At 38.7% G+C, this 14,524-nt stretch overlaps 1 long non-coding RNA gene across 21 annotated transcripts in view; it reads left to right on the top strand.

The window, feature by feature from the left end:
* The window catches only part of LOC140636883 (uncharacterized), a 126,707-nt gene that overhangs the window by 51,691 nt on the left and 60,492 nt on the right, over positions 1-14,524 (top strand). For 4 of the 21 annotated variants that reach the window (XR_012034126.1, XR_012034127.1, XR_012034115.1 and 1 more), the window contains one exon: positions 192-380. The exons of 15 other annotated variants lie outside the window; for them this stretch is intronic. This is a non-coding gene — a long non-coding RNA (uncharacterized lncRNA). Of the gene's footprint in view, positions 1-191; positions 381-5,188; positions 5,310-14,524 lie in introns of all 21 variants that reach the window. 2 more of the 21 variants (XR_012034125.1, XR_012034114.1) reach the window with 1 other exon arrangement.

Raw genomic sequence — 14,524 nt, 5'->3', positions numbered from 1 at the left:
ACAGACAGATTTGAAGGTGTCCTCCATCATCCCTGACTCTTGGCGTTTGCACCCTTGTATAAATCCCATTCTTTGAATGTGGGCAGTACTTGACAATTTACTTCTAGCAAAGGTGATGGGATTATGCTATGTTACGTAGACTGTCTTGCTGGCCGACTTGCTGGAGAGTGTGTGTCTCTCTCCATTGCTAGCTTTGAAGAAGCAAGCTGTCATGCATCCCTCAGATACAGGGAAATGGAATCTGCCAGTGAACTCTGGGAGCACAAATGTGGCCTTCTTCAACTGAGTCTCTGTTGGGAGCCCGGACCTGGCTGCTTCTACACCTAAGCAGAGGACATAGCTTAGCTGTGTCAGGATTCCCGAATCACAACCACCGTGAGGTAATAAATGTGTGGCTTTTTAAAAAAGATTTATTTTTTTATTCATGAAAGACACACAGAGAAAAAGGCAGAGAAATAGGCAGAGGGAGAAGTAGGCTTCCCTACCAATATGGTACTGATCCAGGATCCCAGGATCATGCCTTGAGCCAAAGGCAGACACGTTTTAACCGCGGAGCCATCCAGGAGTCTCAAATGTTTGACTTTTTATGCCACTGTATTTGTGATGTTCAACTTTCAGCTGCTGTTGGTTGCATTTGTATGTGCTTTAGGAGCATGTGGCTTTTGTATGGCCGAATTAATTGACCTGACAGTTACTTTTTCACTAATCCTATACATAGGCAGTTACATCTTCTGCATCTAGTTATTTGTAAAGCATATAAAATGATAGCTCAATAGTAGGGAATTCAGTAGATTTTTCTAGTTGCTATATTTATAATAACCCAGGTATCTGGCATTCCTTCAATAGGGGAAAAGGATGACTTGCTTCCCTTTGTTACAATTTCTTGGCTCAAATTTTCAACAAACACATGGAAATTACTGGAAGTATCTTCTGGGAGTAGATTCTGACTCCTAGATACTGTTGTCCAGTTCATTTTGACTTCTTCAATTGGAAATATTCTCTCATTTATATCCACTAATGTAGCAGCTGCACCTTTGTATTTATAAAACTCCACAAATATTCTGGTTCATTCGTTGTATGCTCTGTTGTTATTTTAGACCTCTAACATGATTCTTTTGACTAAATAATTGAAGTACAGGGCTTTGCTCACATCTTCAGAGACTTTCCCTATGTAAGGAGTTTGTTACTGCCTCTCCATCTTGGAGGCTGTGAAGAAACCACGAGGAAGGGCAGGATCGTGGGAGACCAGGGGAAGGAAAACAAGGAAGAGTGTGGGGCTCCAGCTAGGATCAGAAGAGAAGGGGCACAGCGCTGCTTTAGGCTCTTTACCTCAGCCTACTCTAAATATTTTGCTACACCTAGAAGGAAGACCAGGAGAAAGATGAACGAAATTAATTATGCTCTTTTGATATAGAAGGCAGTGTTTTTTTTTTTGTTTTTGTTTTTTTTTTTTTTAGAAGGCAGTGTTTTCTATATTCTGTCATCAGTCAGCTCTAAGCTGAAGCCAATTCTGAGGCTGTACATATTTGTTAAAAAGTATCTAAAAGGGACACCTGGGTGGCTCAGTGGTTGAGCCTCCGCCTTCGGCCCAGGGCATTATCCTCAAGTTCCAGGATCGAGTCCCACGTCGGGCTCCCTGCATGGAGCCTGCTTCTCCCTCTGCTTGTGTCTCTGCCTCTCTCTCTCTGTGTGTGTGTGTCTCTCATGAATAAATAAATAAATTTTTAAAAAAAAGTCTATAAAAGCTTATGTATTTTTAATAGTCTATTTCCTTTGTTAAAAGGTCCCATTATGGGAATCCTTTAAAGAGTATCTACAGCAGCATACTCACAAGTAATTTTTTTTGCATATAAAAATCAAAAAGTAGGGGCACCTGGGTGGTTCATTGGTTGAGCATTTGCTTTGGCTCAGGTCGTGATCCCGGAGTCCTGGGATCGAGCCCCATATCGGGTTCCCTGCATTCCCTGCAGGGAGCCTGCTTCTCCCTTTGCCTATGTCTCTGCTTCTCTCTTTCATGAATAAATAAATATATATTTTTAAAAAAATCGAAAAGTAAATTTCACTGTTTTAAGTTACTGTAAATTTAGTTAATGGGGTGCTATCTGGGCCAAGTATGGCACTAAGATGAAGACCTGGGGTCTTGTCCCAGATTTTTTATTCATTCATTCTTTCATGAGTCCAGCTGCTATTCATGGAGTGCTTCCTATGTGCCAACCTGCTATCAACATGGCTTAGACCAGGGGTTTGCAAGCTACAGTTCCCCAGCCAAATCCAGTCTGCTACCTGCTTTTTAAAAAAAATTCTATTTGTACAGAAAATGTTTGTGACCTCTGGCTTATCCCTGGCTTGGATTTCTGGTCTGAGTAAAGAGGCCATAAATGTCTACCTTGTATGACTTATGGCATTCTTCTGTGTGTAGAAAAGTGGTCTTTAAAATGTGAAATAGCAATAGCTACAATTTATTGAGAACTCATCATGACTCAGGTGTTTAGCTCAGCCTTTTTTAGATGGGCCATGTCATTGAATCCTCACAAAGTCATCCTTATCCTGGATTTCATGTGACAAGTGAGGAAACCGGGGCCTCAAGAGCTTGATTGACATAGCTAGAGTGACAGGACCAGTAAGTGCAAAGCCTGGCTTCACAGCTTAGGAAGATCTGTTCTCAGTTCTCTTATCTGTCTGGTGGGGATGAAGCATCTCTCTCAGCAGGGCTGGAGTTCAGACTGAATGCCACACGAAAGTCAGTGTGAAGACCTGGCACAGTCCAGAGCATATTTTAGAAATATGGCTTATTTTAGAATAATACTGGCTTATTTTAGAAAAATCATCGTTAAGGATTATGTAGCCCGAGCTACCTAACAGATGTACTTAAATGTATTTGAACAGTTATTCACTCTGAGCATCTTGATCTTTACGAGCATTTAGTTCCCAGCAATAGACAGCGCCTTAGAAATGATATGTAAATGGTGTAAACCCACGAACTGTTGCTGTAGTGTCTGGATGTCACAAATTCAGTTACTTAACTCACCCTGTCCCACGTGTCTAACCAAGGATTGAAGGCTACACACTTTCTGTAGAATGCTCAATGTTAAATGCTCCATCTCACATGTTCTACATATCTTAAAATGCCATTTTTCCCTCTGTGGAGCAGGGAGTGGGTAGATGAGTAACCACCCTAAACGATGAATCACTCTGTGTTTCAATGCTGTTCCGTTAATTTAAGTGACATTTTGACAATAGCATGCTGTCAGTCCAATGATTTGACCTATACAACAACCTCTAATTATTACTAATTAAATAATTAATTATTCATAGACGCGCATTCCATTAGCATAGTAGAGATGTGTTGGAATATGAGTTATATGTGGTTTATGAATCTTCAGAAAATAGATTCTTTAATAAATTAATAAAGGGGCTCTGGGGTTTCATTAAAAGGTGGCTGGAGGGTGTGCTTGCCTGTTTCCAAGGAGACCACAGGTGGTTCGTTGCTTTTTTTTTTAAGTTAAACTTGTTTGGGCTAGATGATTTTTTTTTCACCCTTTTCTCACTGCTCTGTCCTCAGGCAGAGTACGGAACATTTTAATGAAACCCCTGTTGTCTTCATATCACTTTGATCCCCTTGTGTTCTCTCCAGTCTACACATTGGCCAGTCGGATGAAGGGTTTCAGATTTTCCCCCCAGTATTAAAAACTGTGGCATGCCCTCCATGAATAAACAACATTTCGGTGGAGACCCAGCTAAGAGAAAGGCAGAGCAAACAAAGGGATGAAGGAAAATGCATAAATTCAAATGACACGGGCCTCATTTACCCACTTAATTACCCTGACTCCTGACTCTGTTAGCCACTTGCAATGATTTTTCCAGTTGAGCCTGATTTTAAAAACTTAGAGAAAAATAAGCTCATCCATTTTCTTCCCTCTCAACAATCTCTTTGCCACATGGAGTTCCGCGTCTTCGTTATCTCACCGTAATAATGATCATGGTAATATTAATATCTTCCAGCACTGCTCACTAAATAGTGATAAAAATAGTAATATTAATGTTTTCTAACATCCATTTTTGATGCTCTGAGGCGCATTATAAATTCTGTCTTTGTTTAAGCAGTGGGGAACCCACAAAATATCATTACAGTTATCATTAGAACTCAAGGGCACTCTCTGGAATCTGAACCCTAAGTGGGGCGATGTCAGCAAGCATTCCAGGACCATGGGTGGAACAAGAAAATGAATAAAATAGAATTTTTTATACCGTTTCAACATTTGACCTATTTTGGAAGAGATTATTATTTTTTTTAATACCTGCTGATTATTCTCACAAAAGATAGAGGAACTTGTTTTTCTGAAACCAGCCACATTCAGCCCTTCTAAGTCACTAGGGCCCATCCCCCTAGGCTTGATTTTATTTCTACTCTCTTGGCTCTTCTTATACACACAGGAGGGGAAATGGATCTCTACCTAGCACCAGCGACCTGCTCTGTAGGAGCCACCCCACTCTTTCCATGGGTGAGGGTGTTCAGGTGAGGGATGGCAGAGAGAGAGAAGGAAACCTCACAGGCCTGACCCATGGAAGGCCGAAGGGGGTGTACCGAGTACAGAGTATGTTTTCATCACTTTTTTTAAAAAAATAAGATTTTATTTATTTATTTATTTATTTATTCATGAGAGACAGAAAGAGAGGCAGAGACATAGGCAGAGGGAGAAGCAGGCTTCCTGCGGGGAGCCTGATGCAGGATTCGATCCCAGGACCCTGGGATCATGACCTGAGCTGAAGGCAGACACTCAACCACTGAGCCACCTAGGTACCCTATAGGTTTTCATTATTAATGGGGCCTGCTAACCAGGGGGGAAAAAAAAAAAAAGCTTTTCTTGGAAATCTGTAAAAGAAAACAACCTTTAGTAGTGGGCTTAATTTTCTGACATTTCCTTTTACCTTCACCCTCCCCACAGAAAGAACCAGCTTCAAGCTTTAGGCTGGCTCAACCACTCTGCCTATGGCCCTTAGTCACTGAGACCTGGAAGCCCCCTTCTACACACGTAGGGCCTGGTATTAGTGGATTCTGGCCTCTGTCCAACACTGTGTGGCCTTCTTCTCCTTTCCCAGCTCCCTGGCTCTGATGGGATTTTATTTGTCTTGTTTCCTTTCCTTTCTTTCCTTCTCACTTTTTAAATTCTCTTCCTTCTCTTCGCAGCTCAAAGGTGTCTGCTACATGGGCAGTTCTATATGGCTTTTTTTTTTTCTCTTTTAACTCAGCAAAATATATAGATGGCACCATTTATAAGTATCTGGACTGGAACATACAATCAAGAGAGGTAAAATAATATCAAGCCATTAAAGTTAATTACTAACACAAACGGATGTTTACTAATACTTATTATAGGAATACGAACCATTTTAGGAAAACATTATCAAGCCCATAGGCATCCAGGACACCACCCCCTTTCTAAAAAATGAACTCAGTGAAGATTAAAGCCCTAATTAAACACATACTTTATTTCTGTAGTTAGTTTTCACAAACGACATCTTTTTAATATAAAACTGACATTCTGGCATCACTCACATGCCCAGAAAAGTCAGATAATCAACAACAGTTTATAATAACATTGCACCAGACTAATTAATAACGTCTGAAGTATAATGGAAAGAAATGTGTGTTCCCCAATAACACAATGAGGAGACATTCATTTGATGTATGATATTTAGAAGGTTTGAAGCTCTGAAAATTAGAGAAGGAAGTAAGTATTTGAGGGTTTGTCATAACTTTGCCCACTCTACTTACTTTTGGTTTGTTATCTTTCTTTTATATATATAATGCATATTTCTTATATGTATACATACTTATAATATTTATAAATATTTATCATGTGTAAATAAATATTCATAAATATTATATTTTTATGTGTATATATAAAAATAAATTTAGGGGATATATTTTATTTTATTTTTGGTTATTTTTTAAGTAAATCTCTATACCCAACATGGGGCCTGAACTCACAACCCCGAGATCAAGAGTTGCATGCTCCACTGACTGAGCCAGCCAGGCACCCCAGTTTCTATCTTTCTTAACACTTCTCTTATTCTTCTTTCACCCTACCCCCTCTTTCACTAGATGAGATTTAGTCCTCAAATGTGTTGGTTTTAAAAGTACTCATATTCTCTAGCAAATTTGATCCACATTAACATCAATAGAAATTTTCTATTTTATAGTCTAATGTCTATTTACATTCTTACAGATAGATAATTGTCTATTAGCTCCAGCTTTGTAAAAAGGAGGGATTAGGTGTTCTCTTGAAATTCTTCCCAAGCTTCTGAGTCCATCATGAACTTACCAGACTATGGCAATGTCTGTGTAAGCCCACTGAATTAATATTTTTCCATAAAAATCAAAGCAAGAGGTTAGTATATACAAAGGGTCAAAAATATGAAATGAGTTTTTAGAGTCACTGTCTTCTTGATCTACGGTAGTTCCTAATATTAATTAGAATTTTTGATTATAGTCTTTTTATCCATTGATCTATCCATTAAAACTTTACCAAGTGCTGCGAGAAAGTCAGCATTCTGAATCATATTTGTGGACTTAGAAAATGATAGTGGAACATAGAATTGAGAGCCTGGTATGGTTTAGAATGCTCTGTTGGGAAGCATATTTGAAAATCTTGAAAGATCTTAATGTTGGCCTTCAAATTTTGTCACCAACCTGCTTTTTAAAGCAGATTCCCCTCATCGTTCTCAAGACTAGTATTTGGTATATGTTGTCTTCTTACCTCCACGTTACTGCAAGTAGAGGGTTAATGGGTAACAGAACTCTACTGTTCAGATTTTCCCTCCTGCATGAGTGTGAGTGGGGGTGAATCTACTACTTGCCTCAACTCCCTCCACCCCCCCCACCTTTTTTTTTCTATCTCCTTACTACAGACACACATGCTTTTTGCTCTGCTAGAGCAAATCTGGAGAGTAGGGACTATGTTGCATTTTATTTCTAAAATGTCCACATTTCACATATTGATAAGCACATAATAGTAAATTTTTGTTGTTGAATAAATGGGTCAAATCAAGCCTAATAAGAAAACACAGCACAGAAAGATGTGGGTGCAACAGAGGGGGTTTTATGGGCTATTAAGAAGATATTACCCGAGACACCTGGGTGGCTCAGTGGTTGAGTGTCTGCCTTTGGCTCAAGGTGTGATCCCGGGATCCTGGGATCAAATTCCACATTGGGCTCCCCACAGGAAGCCTATTTCTCTCTCTGCCTCTGTCTCTGTATCTCTCAAGAATAAATAAATAAAATCTTAAAAAAAAAAGAGGGGGGATATTGCCCTTGTCAAGGACAGACCTAGACAAAATTTGAAATCAAATGTATTTTATTTCTGACCCCCCAATATCCTCATTTTTGTGTTCTATTCTTTAAATTAATCCCTCACCCACCTCCCAGGATCTAGGTTTTCAGTTTTCCTAACTTGGGAATCTCTTTTGTCCTCATCCCTCATCTTCCTCTGCCATGACCATGTTCTATTTTCCCTAAGATGACGTGACTATTCACTACATGCAGTCATGCATGTTTTTTTTTTAAAGATTTTATTTATTTATTCATGAGAGACACAGGCAGAGACACAGGCAGAGACACAGGCAGAGGGAGAAGCAGGCTCTACGCAGGAAGACCGATGTGGGACTCAATCCCAGGACTCCAGGATCACACCCTGAACCAAAGGCAGATGCTCAGTTGCTGAGCCACCCAGGTGTCCCAGTCATGCATGTTTTGATCACATTCCTCCATGAACCTACTACAAGGCATTTACCTCTCTGAAAAAGATGTTTACTACTCTTGTAGTGAGTCTTATTAATAACAGTAATAGTTTACATTTATACATTCATCGACCTCTCTCTATGGTGCTAATAACTGGTAAGTGTTAATGCACCAACTTTCTCAGAGGCATTTGCCTTTTAATAGCAAGTATTACCTTTATGAAAATTAACTGTATAATAGTGCTGTTTCATATATGAGCAGCAGGAGAAACATTTTTCTACAGAAGAGCTTCTTACTGTCTCTCAAATTTTGTACGTATTATTTTTTTCTTGGCCCTTTCATTAGTGGTACTTAGTATTATCCAGGTACCTGTGTGACCATCATTTCCTGAGTGAGTAGAAGATCTTTGGACTGGATCCCAAAGAATATTTATATTGTTTTATTAGTTTCCTGTTGCAATCATGAGAATTATCACACACTTAGTAATAACTTAACAATACAACTTGATTATCTTACAGTTCTATAGGTCAGAAGTTCAACATAGTTGTCTCTGGGCTCAAGTCGAAGTGTCAACAGCTATACTCCTTTCTGAGGGCTCTAAGGGAGAACACATTCCCTTGCACTTTCCAGCATCTAGGGGCCACGTGATTCCTTGGCCCATGGCCTCCTTCCTCTATTTTCAAAGCTAGCAATGTATATTTACAATCTTTTTTTCCATACTTACATCTCCCTCTGAACACAACCAGGAAAGGTTCTTTGCTCTTTAAGGACTTTTGTGATTATAGTGGGCCAATCCAGGTAATCCCCATTGTCTCCTCAACTCAGTGTCTGCATCTGCAAAGCCTTTTTTGTCTTATAAGGTAACATGTTCATAGATTCTGTAGATTAGTGCTGGACACATTTGGGGACCATTGCTCTGCCTACCATAGTCATTATACTGATAATATATTTCACAAAGAAAATAGTATCTAAAAAAGAAGATTAGAAGCAAAGATACTGTATCATTAGGATTAAAACAGGAAAAGATGACCCACATAAGCTACAATGGAGATTAATTTAATGCAGACTCTTTACAAAGAGTAAAGGAGGAACAGAGATACCACAGCCCCTCATGGCCAAGTGGGAGCAAGGGAGCCATTACCAACCTTCAACTGAATGGGAAAGAGGAGTGAGGAGTTATCAGGACCTGCATAGAAGACAGTATGACAGACATTGTAGCTTTTGGTGTATACAGATAGTCAACCTGGGATGATTCAGCAGGAAGATAATTTGGGGTACAAACACCTGAACACGATGTTCCTCCCATTCTCCTATGATCCTTCAGTCCCCTGCCAGTGCCATCCCGAGCCACACTCCTGCTCCCACCTGTGTTGGCTGAATCCAATCAGTGGAAGCCAGCAAGGGAGCCCACTGATGTAGTCTTGGGGCAGGGAAGGATGGATAGGAGTAAAAAGTGGGCTTGGAATGGAAAATGGAAAATAGGGCGTTATGTTGGAGTGTCTAGGTACCACTGGAGAAGATGAAGATACCCAGAGGCAAAAACAAAGATTCACATACAAATGGTGAAAAAAAATCTTTATAGGCATTTATTCTAACATCAATGACCATACTCACTTAAATCACATATGTCCCTAGTTCACAGGGGAAAAACAAGTCCTCAAAAACCTAAAGTCGTACTAGACAGTAGTGACGACTGATGAATACTTCACTGAAATCTGCTTATTTCTTTGGCTGGGTGCAACCATATCCCTAGTTTCCATCAGGTCCTAAGTTGTGGGGCATTGGATGGGCATCCAATTGAGCACCTTCTATGAGTTTGGCACTTTGTGTGTATTATAATACAAAATGCTCACAGAAACCCAGAGGGAGATGGTGTTGTCCCCAGATTACTGATGAAGAAATGGAGGCCCAGTGACATTCACTCATCTACTTATGTGTTCATTCAAACAAGAACTATTTATTGAGTGAGTACCTACAGGTTGACAGGTACTACATGGAAGTTTTTGGATACAAAGTTAATTAAGGCACAGTCTCTGTTACTCTTCTCTCTTGAGCAGAAACACTTTAACAGACAATTTCTACAAAACATACAACAGGAGGAGGAAATATATACTTAAAAGTCCACCTGTATCCTTCCTTTCCTCTGGGTTCATGCTTTCACCACATGGAATATCAGCCCCCTGCCCCCACCTGTGGTTCTCCTGGCTACATCCACCACTGGCAAAAGTGTCTTCCACAGGCACACACACTGCCAGGCTAACCAGGAGAGCTCTAGGTAACTGAGAGTTACAATCCAGTCAGACAGGATCACATGATAGAAGATGGATTGTATTTCCTTTTTATTTATTTATAATCTCTCTTTGAGTGAAAGAAAAGGAAGGGAAGGATGTATGTATCCTTATATATAATATATAAGGATAGCACCTTCCCTTCCTATCTCGTCAGAATGATATTCTGATGCTTTGAATAGAGACAGAGAGAAACTCTGTAGCTCAAATCTTTTCTACCCCAGTGGATGGGAATGTTTCTGAGGGATCATGCATTATGTACCCTGTTAACACACATGCACACATGTGCGCACACACCCACACACTCTTGCACACACAAGTGCACCTCTACACAGCCTGAGTCAGGCTTCTAATCCTTCTCAGCTGAGTTACAGGCAGCCATTTCCAGTGGGTTAAAGTTGCCTGTGAAAAGTATTTAGACTAATGCAGAGTCATGGAACTGTTGGGATGACACAGGTCAATGGACACAGGTCAATGCTAGGACTTTAAAGTGCTCATGATGTGCTCACAAGGATAGGATCTCAGGCTTTCAGTAAAATATCAAAGAATTTGTTGATACCTTTTCCTGCATCTCTTCTCTTTGTGCTCTTCATTACCTATTTGATTGCCTGAAAGACTAAATGTGGGTGATCTAAGGAATTGACATCCTCTAAAGGTTTGATCATTCTAGGTTAATAATTAATCATCCAGCTTCAGCAGCTCTTAATAATATATTTCTCAGGGTGCCTGGGTCACTCGGTTGATTAAGTGTCTGACTTTTGATCTCAGCTTAGGTCTTGATCTCAAGGTTGTGAGTTCAAACCTTATGTTGGGCTCCACACTGGATGTAGAGCCTGCTTAAAATTAATAATAATGCTCACCTCTAGGCAAGGATACCTCTGAGAACCAGGACAACTAGAGGGTGGAATACAATCTACAAGCCCTCCCTAAGCTTTTGGGAAGAAAAATCTCTACTTGTCCTAAAAAAAGCCAAGGCAAAAGAATAAGTCTAGGCCTCAATGTATCTTACAGCTTTGACTAGGCTACAACTTGACTCAAAGACTTCTTCAACCTTAGAAATTCTATTTTCTGTTACCAGATGAAGCCCAAGAGGACAATTTATTACCAACCTCAGGGCTAACTTATGGAGGAGCATTACTGGTCTACTGGATGGTCTAATATCTGAGTCACACTTAGCATCAAGCCTTATGAACAAGAATTAGTTTCTTGTATATGATAATGCAGTGACTTGTATGCCAAGATAAGGAGGTAGAAGATCCACATGGTGTCTGTCAACTGACAGAATTTCTGAGGAGATTGGGGGCCAGACTCTGTATGAGCTGGCACTCCCATGAGGGCTTCTGGGCCTGTTCCACCTCCAGTACATTTCAATGAATTTATATCTCTAATTTCTCTAACTCTTGCTCTTTTTCTGTGTCTTTGGGCGCTTCTAATGCTAGCCTTAGCTGGATATAGGAAATTGAATTATGTGCAAATATGAAAATGCAAATGAGAGTCATGGGTATTTCTGGGCCTTTTGCCTCTGGCTCAGACCTACAAATGGGAAAAGATGGGATGTAAGCAAACTGGCTAGAATGTTCTAGTTTCCAACACGGCTTTGGTCATGTTAATGCTGATGAATCAGTAAGTACTATATTACCTCATTCATATAATTGCTGTTTTCTTCTTCTCAAATATTTCTAGACTTGTTGAATCTCCTTTGAAATATACCCTAAAAATACAATGGATTTCCTAAAAGTTGCAAATCCATCACTGCCCATTTGTGGGAGAGATTAAATAAACATCACAGCAGTGCCTCTCCAGCTACTTTATCCTCAGGGAGTATCTTCTTATCACAAAAAAATATGTTCTAAATATTCTTCCTTTTATGTTACTTATACAAAAGATAAATAAATATAGAAAACATAGATTACATGAAGGTACAAAGCACTTACACCCATCAACATGTATATGTATGAGGCACACACATGTATGTATTTAAAATCTATGTCACATATCTCTACAGCACATGTGTGCATGCACACACATTTGTGATGTTAGCTCATACACATATGTAAAATATGGGCAACAGGCATGGCATGCATATGACATGTATGTATATACTTATGCATTATAAGACGTGTACATAGCGCACAAATATATACATATATGTAACACGTTTAAGTGAGTCAGTAAGCATATAACATATGTGACAAATACTATTTACACCATGCACATGTAATATGTATACCTATATGACATATGTATCTATAACATATATGAACCTATACTGTATGATATTTATATTAATATCTTATAAATATTTATATAAATATAACAAAACATATAGCATATTTCAGAATGTATATGTAACATACATAACAATTTATAAAACATTGTATAATATATGCATATAAGTATGTTCTTTCTATTTTAAATTGAAAATTCATAAATAAAGTATGACTCCACATATAATTTAAATATTTAATAAAATGTCCTTTACAAAGGAGAAATAGAAAGAAAGTAATTGATAATAAAATAATAGGTATTTCAATTTGGAAAATCTTGGGCATGACTATACTAGAGGTTGTGATGATGAATTAGATTTTTTTTGCCCCCACTTAAAATGACTAACTCTGGATTAAGAGCTGTAAAAAAGATCAGAAGCCATTCCAGTCAAGCTACACAAGAAAATGAAAGAACAGAGATGTAAGCAAAGACTAAACTAAAAACTAGCATTAGGCAACATAATAACAGACTAGATTTATTAGCATATTATGACAGGAAGAGGGAAATAACCCTAACTGGTGTAGGAATAACATGCCAAACACATTACCAAATCTTTGTATATATGGATGTCCACTAGAATACAAAAAATGTCATCAGGGATATAGAACAACTTTTCATTTTGTCATACCATCCACCCAGTGCAGGACCTTAACAACCTTGGATCTCACCCACTAAATTCCAGTAGCACACTCAGTCACTGAGGCAATCGAATTAGCCTTGCAAACTTCCAAAGCACAACCAAGGCTGGATCTTTCTCATTGAAAGCCACTATTATAGGATTGAACTAAATATTGCTTTTATTCACATCTTCTCTCCAAATAATGGATTTGAATGAGCAGCATTGTACTATTTAAAACTTGTTGCTCTGAGATTCACCCTTTTTTCCTATCCACATTTAAAGCATTTTTATAGGCTTCCATATTTTGAGTTTTTTTAAGCTTTTACTTTATATGTGTAATAATTTAGATGGGTTTAACACATTTGATATGTTTGTTCCATTCCAGGTAGTCTAAAAATATGTGAGCAAGTACAGCATGTTAACCCTACCACCCATGAGATAGCTTGAGCAATGAGGACATGACCACAGTGGTATATATAGATCTTCTCAGACAGAAAGCAGCCTCAATAAGTGACATCCATGTAGTGTTCAATCTCATGACTAATGAGGTTCACCATGGCCTGAGAAACATTTGTACATAGGGAAAGTACATTAAAAATATAAGAAAGGATGACTTTCAAAGAGAAAAAGTCACTAAAGCATAATTCATAATCTTAAGGATGTCAGCAAAGAATAGTCTTTCAGCTTGGCTTGGTGATTTTGGGGTGAAAGTCAGAGAATAATGGTATATGATTCACAGACCTTTTAATAGCACTCATTTACTTCATCTCAAGGTCACTGATCAGATATTACTAAAATTTCCAAAAATGGGGCCTGAGGTGACCATTCTGATTCAGTGTCTCTTTATGATAACTCTAGTTAAACAGCAGCAAGAGTGAATAAAGATTTCATGACTGGCACCTTTGTTTTCACCTTGGGTGACAAGTTACATTCAAATGCTTCAAGGTTACAGAGTACACAGGTACAATTTGCAATTTTGTTCTGAACAAAATCGTAGTCGTTAATGGTGCCATATGTAAAAGGGAGAAACTTATGTCTTATCTATTCATGGATTATCTTAGGTGACAATGTATGGTGAGATGCTGGCTCCCCAGTTGACAGTGATTCTTTGATAATAACACCCAAGCATTCATTGAGCACTAATGATGTGCCAGCTACTCTTCTAAGTACTTCACCTCTGTTAACCCATTGAATCTTCACAACAATCTTCCATGGTACTTTGAATTACTATTTCCAAATTATGTAGGAGAAACAGAGGCACAGAGAAGTCTAGTAACTTCCTCAAGGTTACACATTAATGAATGATACAGCTAATCTGAACCCATGCAGTCTGTTTCCAGGGTCTTCTGTTTAAGCCAACATGCTCTGCTGATGCCTGAGCTCATTCTTTCCTCTCCTTGAAATGTGTCCATTGTGTTTTGAAAATTAAAGGAAAAATTCGGTGATTGGCCAATCTGATATTGATGCCTGATTCTAAAATGATAACTGTAAGAATTGTCAAGAATCAACTCCTAAAAGGACTTCAGACTTTCTCATTAGCCTTTTAAAATATCTTTTTTTTTTTAAGATGAGCTGATTTTCCATCTTATGAAATGTCTACCTTGTGTA

Source organism: Canis lupus, chromosome 7 (genome assembly GCF_048164855.1).
Source record: "Canis lupus baileyi chromosome 7, mCanLup2.hap1, whole genome shotgun sequence".
Lineage (NCBI taxonomy): Eukaryota > Metazoa > Chordata > Mammalia > Carnivora > Canidae > Canis > Canis lupus.
The sequence above is the reverse complement of the archived record's forward strand: the minus strand, read 5'-3'. Positions and strand labels throughout refer to the sequence as shown.